Raw genomic sequence first — 6,358 nt, forward strand, 5'->3', positions numbered from 1 at the left:
CACTGCCCCCCCCTCCGCATCCACTGCCCCCCCCTCCGCATCCACTGCCCCCCCCTCCGCATCCACTGCCCCACCTCCGCATCCACTGCCCCCCCTCCGCTGCCCCCCCTCCGCATCCGCTGCCCCCCTCCTTATCCATTGCCCCCTCCTTATACATTGCCCCCCGCATCCACTGCCCCACCTCCGCATCCACTGCCGTCCCTCCTGACACCATCTCCAAGGTAAGTCTGAATTTTATATGTATTGGGCTGACGGGTGTATTTTGAATATGTATTGGGGAGGTAAGGGTTCTTTTAAAATGTATTGGGGTTCTTTTAAAATGTATTGGGGCCAGTCACCCACACAGCAACCCACCTACCCAGTCACCCACCCAGTCAGTCAGTGACCCACCCACTCAGTCAGTCACTGCCACGGGAGACCAATGCTTTTAACCCCTTAATTACATAGTTTATGTGGTAAATTGGTGCATCACAGAGTAAGCTCACAGCGAGCAGCTTTCTTTGTTCTTTGTAAGATTATGATATGTCTTATGGTGTGTTTTAAAATAATGATTAACATAATTTTTCACCATATTCATAAATACCTGTACAGAGGGATTCTTAACTGGTGGTATGAACTTAGAGTTCAACTTACAAATCACTCTTGTAGTGTCAGGTACCTGTACATCAGTTAGTGGCTGCTGCTGCTGCTGCTGCTGCTGCTGCTGCTGCTGCTGCTGCTGCTGCTGCTGCTGCTGCTGCTGCTGCTGCTGCTGCTGCTGCTGCTGACCATCCGCTCTGTTGAGAAAAAAGGATTTAAGGTTTAGTTTCTTTTCCAATTTAAATAACTCAACTTCTACCTCAAACCTCTTAGGGAAGGTGGTAGGAACAAACGATGGGCCTTTAGCCAAAACACGTCATTCCATTTCTGAAATGGAATAGTCAGATAGGTTAATTACTATGTTATCAGTATTCATCGTGGGTGCGGCCTCAGCACCGGTGGTGTTCTTGGGATTACGTCCCCCCCTCCTGGTTTTTAGTCTCGCTTTTGTTGTTTTTGATCTTTGCCCCTTCCTAAAAAAGCCTTTTGTCCTGCAGCTTGGGGATTAACCCCATCTGTGGAGGTGCTTGCTTCTGAATCGCTCGTCTGTGCTTCCTCTCTCCTCTGATTAGATTTCCCTTTATTGGTGAATCTTGGGCGTCTGTCCTGTTTCGTCCAGTTATAAACTGAATTTTCTTTATAGTCTGATACAACTTTTTAAAATTTCTGCTTCTTAAAGTGGCTTTTCTTTCTCTCCTCCCTTATGTACCACTACATGTTTGCTGCCCACCTAAAGGGCATGGCTATGCAGCAAGACATCGTGGGACAGACGGATCGTATGGAGAACACGCCTCTGCAGGATGACGTCAGTAGCCAGAGGAGGGATGCCGGATATGCGCTCGCGCATGCGCCTGGATGGGATGCCGAGATCTCCAGTTTGAGGAACAGCTACTGAAGACAGGACCTATCGGAGGGCAGGACTTCCCCTGGAAATGACGTCACGGACATGCGCGCGCATGCGCAATACAAACAGCCATCAGTGAGGAAAACCGGACGATTTCGAAATGACTGCACCTGGGGTATGGGCTATAAGTAGTGGACTGTTAGTAATTCAGCGTTCGGCGTGGTGACGTCATCAGGGAGGGACTATTGGGAGCCGGGTATCGTTGGTACATTGTATCTCCTGTCTCTGCTACAGACTTATTTTATTAGCTATTTGCTTTGTCTCTGCTGTTGGCTTCCACACTGTGGGCTCTGTTTATGGCAATTGCAGTCTCAGTGCTACTATTATTAGGTATGCTAGACGGTTCAATGCTATGCACTGGATACATTGATTCATTAATACTGTTAATACTGGCTTTCACACGGTGTGTTCTATACATGGCAAACTGCAGTCTCAGTGCTAATATTTATGTATGAAGGCTTAGTGTTGTGTACTGGATACATTGATCTACCAGCATTGTATGATGCAGATTGCTGCACTGAAGACATTGATTCACTAGCATTGTCAGATCCAGACCGCATGTCCATACACCACAGTCATATTTATGTGCTGTTTTCATTTCTCTCAGCAAAGTGTTTAGCCACAGTTGATTTTGGTGACAACTATATTCTGCATTAGCTATATTTTATTGATCCATATGCTGTGTATGTTATCGTCATCTTGCGTAGAATCAATCCACGTACCACCAACCTGCGATCGTGTTGTACCTACAGTGTTAATATTATGTTTTCATTTATTTAGGGCAGTAGTATATTAATCCAGGCATATCACTGTTTGGTGCTATATTTTACAATTACAGGTTGGCTTGATCGGTATGCTACGCTTGATGCCGCACAGCATATGTATGTCAAAATAGGTATTACAGTCCAAGTAGTGGTGGTCATTCAGAGATTCTATGTCCTAAAACAATAGGTAACTCCAGGTGTTAATTAGCCTATTTTGCCTTGAACAAATTGAGGAAAATTTCATGTGTGCTATACACCTTGAGTCCAACCCTACCTTCCCATGACCCTTCCTTTATAAGTACATTGTGTGTATATAATAATTACTTTCTATGTAGATTTTATTTTAGCTAGATACTTATTAAATGTTAAGTTTTAACCGCCCAGGAGTGCATTTGACAAATGAGCTACTAGTTGGATAGCCGAGGTACTAATATGCTTCTGCTCTCCAATTTTCTGTCAATCTACTAGTATTAGCTCATCAGCTGCACCCAACATCACACTAGGCGTTTATGGGCACACCCATTTAAACATTACACAATTACTCTAGTGAGCTGTATATCCTGTTTGTGGTTTTGAATTTTCTTTATAGTCTGATACAACTTTTTAAATTTCTGCTTCTTAAAGTGGCTTTTCTTTCTCTCCTCCCTTATGTACCACTACATGCTTGCTGCCCACCTAAAGGGCATGGCTATGCAGCAAGACATCGTGGGACAGACGGATCGTATGGAGAACACGCCTCTGCAGGATGACGTCAGTAGCCAGAGGAGGGATGCCGGATATGCGCTCGCGCATGCGCCTGGATGGGATGCCGAGATCTCCAGTTTGAGGAACAGCTACTGAAGACAGGACCTATCGGAGGGCAGGACTTCCCCCGGAAATTACGTCACGGACATGCGCGCGCATGCGCAGTACAACCAGCCATCAGTGAGGAAAACCGGACGATTTCGAAATGACTGCATCTGGGGTATGGGCTATAAGTAATTGAAATTTGTGAGGGAAGTTGGTTAATATGGGATACATGGAAAAGAACTGCAAACAAGGGATTTAACCCCTTCAGAGATATCTCACTGCAATTTATTCAGTCCTGCGTGCAGAGACAATAGGACCAAACGAAGAGTGGGGATTGTGTCCCCCCACCCCCATATTCCACCCCCCTCCCGAAACATTGTTGCTGTCTATTGTCTCGGCACAGGGGACTGAATAAATTGTGGTAAGATATCGCTGAAGTGGTTAAATTCATTGTTTGCAGTCAATTTTTATTTATCCTGTCTTCGGACTAAGGAGTCGTTGGGTGGGCGACCACGAGGGACTAGCACAGGAATCCGAAAGGACACCACAAACAAAGTATCTGAGATGTCCTGTGAGTGTGCCTAGGTAACCCTCTTTGGTTCCCTACATGCTGGATAATATGCACATGTGACTATTATATTAAGGTTGGAAATGTAAAAACCCTTGTCACTTCTATTATGTTGAACAAGTTAACGAACTAAGAATAACATCTGTATAACCTCCCTACATTTTGAGTTTAATTGACCACCATGCATTTGATAAATCCAGTTATTATGTTTGATGCTTTTTGTCATGAATTAGTAAATGGAGAGGGACCGAAAGAGATAGAGAGATGGAGAGTGAGATGGAGAGATACAGACAGATGAAGATGGATGGAGAGGGAGAGAGACAGACAGAGAAGAAATGGAGAAATACGGACAGATGGAGAGGGACGGAGAGAGGGAGAGATACAGACAGATGGAGATGGAGAGGGATAGAGAGAGAGAAATAGAAATATACAGACATGGAGAGGGAGAGAGGGAGAAAAAAGACAGAAATTAAAATGAGTATGTTGGTTTGTTAAAAATAAAAGAAAAGTAGAAAAAGTGGCGGTGCATCTGCTGCTGATGAAGAAGAATTACGGACCAAAAACTGCAAAGAACTAGGTGCAAAATTTTTATTAAAGGCACATTTAAAAACAGCAATAAATACTTCTGACGCGTTTCACGTGGAACCCCACGCTTTATCAAAGAGAGAGTATACACAACCGATCGCATGTTTAAATACCCATCAATCCCTCCCTTCACTTGTGACGCTACACTGTTGCCTCCAATGGGAAGCGTCACGCCCCCTTGGTGACGTGGTATACATGAGCCCAAGAGAATCGCCGGCTGTACTGCATTGAATGCATGTGTGAGAGGTAAGGTAACCTCCCAGCTATGACGTGATGGCCCATTTTGACCAATCACATACCATCTATGACGGATAGTAAACAACACGGCTTGATCGAGTATATTGAATGATCGTAAGGGAGAGAGCATGGGTATATAAATAAACAAATAGCACACTGGGTCAGTGTCATATCTACAATTAGATAATGTAGATTATTGCAATTCAAAGGACATTGACCCACATAATAATCTTAAACCATTAAAACACTATCAACACTATAGTGAAAGTACATTAAAAACACATTATTTGCTGAAAAAATATATCCTCACAATACATTGAGAATTACAAAGAATATAAACAAAACATAACAATTACAAACTACACTGGTATTACAAGATCACATTCATAGATGTAAGGCACTTCATTCATTTGCCTAAATGTACGAGGCAAAGCAACATATATGGACATTTTTGGAAATAAATTATTTGCCATGATGTTATATAATAATAGTTTATCTAAAAAATAGAAAATAGAAATAGGATGTTCATAAACAGGAAACCCCTGTTTCATATGTGTTATAACATAATAATTCCTGCTCTTCACAAGAGCCATAAACTTGATCAAATAACGCATATGAACAAATGGTCAATTTGCATCACAAGTCAACACATTATTACAAGAAGTGTTGTAACTCCCAGTCCACGTTTATTCCATAGGGTACCATGGTGTTCAGGGAGAACATCCAGAACATTTCTCTTTTGTTCAGAATGTTCAATCTGTCACCCCCTCATTTCAAAGTCTCAATGTGCTCATTCGCCAAAAATTTTAAATTTGTAAGACCACCTTGAGGACATTCTACAAAGTGTCTTGATACTGGATGTTGTTTGTCTTTAATTCTAATAAACCTAATATGTTCCATTATTCTTTGTCTCAGGGGTCTTATTGTTCTCCCAATGTATCCCTTAGAACAGTTACACCAAATGTAATAGATCACAAATTGTGTGTTGCAATTTATAAAAGACGTGATCATATATGTTTTTTTCATTTTCTTAACAATGAGGTGTTTTACTGGGCATGCATATCTGCAGATTTTACATTTGCCGCATCTAAAGAAGCCTCTAGTTCTATTCAGGGATACTCCTGAGTCAGTGGATGAAAAAAGGCTGGGGGAAAGATAACTGGCCAATGTTTTAGCTTTGGTAAAAACTGTTTTTGGACCTTGTTCAATAAATGGGGATAGCTCGCTATCAAGTTTTAAAACACTCCAATGCTTATGTATGATCTTTTTGACCTGTTGTGCCTGATTACTAAATTTGGTAATAAAAAATGGAGTATCAAAATCATTGATCTTGTTGTTCTTTTTATTTGTATTTCCCTTTGATTTCTGAGTTCGTGATTTATCTCCACATGTAGCAATGAGGCTATCTCTATTCAGTTGAAATGCATTGTCGAACGCACATTTTACGGTCAGTTCATCATATCCCCGTTCTCTGAACCTCTTCGTCAAGCCCCTAGCATAGTGAATGAATGTCTCATCTGAGGAACACAACCTCCTTAATCTCAAAAATTGACTTTTTGGTATTCCTTTTATCAATGGCCTTGGATGACTGCTGTCAAATCTCAGAAAGGTGTTTCGTGAATTGATCTTCCTGAAAACCTCCATCTGGATGGTACAGGACAGATCTATGTATAAATGTACATCTAAGTAATTAATGCTTGTGGGGTGATTCTCAAAAGTGAAATTTAAATTAAATTGGTTAGTATTTAGTATATCGATGAATGTACCTAACATATCAATATTACCGTCCCAGATCAGGATCAGGTCATCGATATACCTTTTGAAGAAAATTATGTGATCCCTGAATAAATTATTACTACCATAAATGTGAGTGCTCTCCCAAAAACCCATAAATGAATTTGCATAAGATGGGGCAAAAGAAGTCCCCATAGC

At 41.7% G+C, this 6,358-nt stretch overlaps 1 long non-coding RNA gene across 3 annotated transcripts; it reads left to right on the forward strand.

The window, feature by feature from the left end:
* Positions 1-135: 135 nt before the first annotated feature.
* Positions 136-5,750, forward strand: LOC142489081 (uncharacterized). 3 transcript variants are annotated; one of them, XR_012799794.1, is made up of 4 exons: positions 136-221; positions 1,316-1,598; positions 2,929-3,211; positions 3,838-5,750. It is a non-coding gene; the product is annotated as an uncharacterized LOC142489081 (long non-coding RNA). The 3 variants fall into 3 exon arrangements; XR_012799793.1 differs by having other exon boundaries at positions 2,929-5,750; XR_012799795.1 differs by lacking the exon at positions 136-221 and adding an exon at positions 684-799 and having other exon boundaries at positions 2,929-5,750.
* Positions 5,751-6,358: the final 608 nt, after the last annotated feature.

Source organism: Ascaphus truei, chromosome 3 (genome assembly GCF_040206685.1).
Source record: "Ascaphus truei isolate aAscTru1 chromosome 3, aAscTru1.hap1, whole genome shotgun sequence".
Classification (NCBI taxonomy): domain Eukaryota; kingdom Metazoa; phylum Chordata; class Amphibia; order Anura; family Ascaphidae; genus Ascaphus; species Ascaphus truei.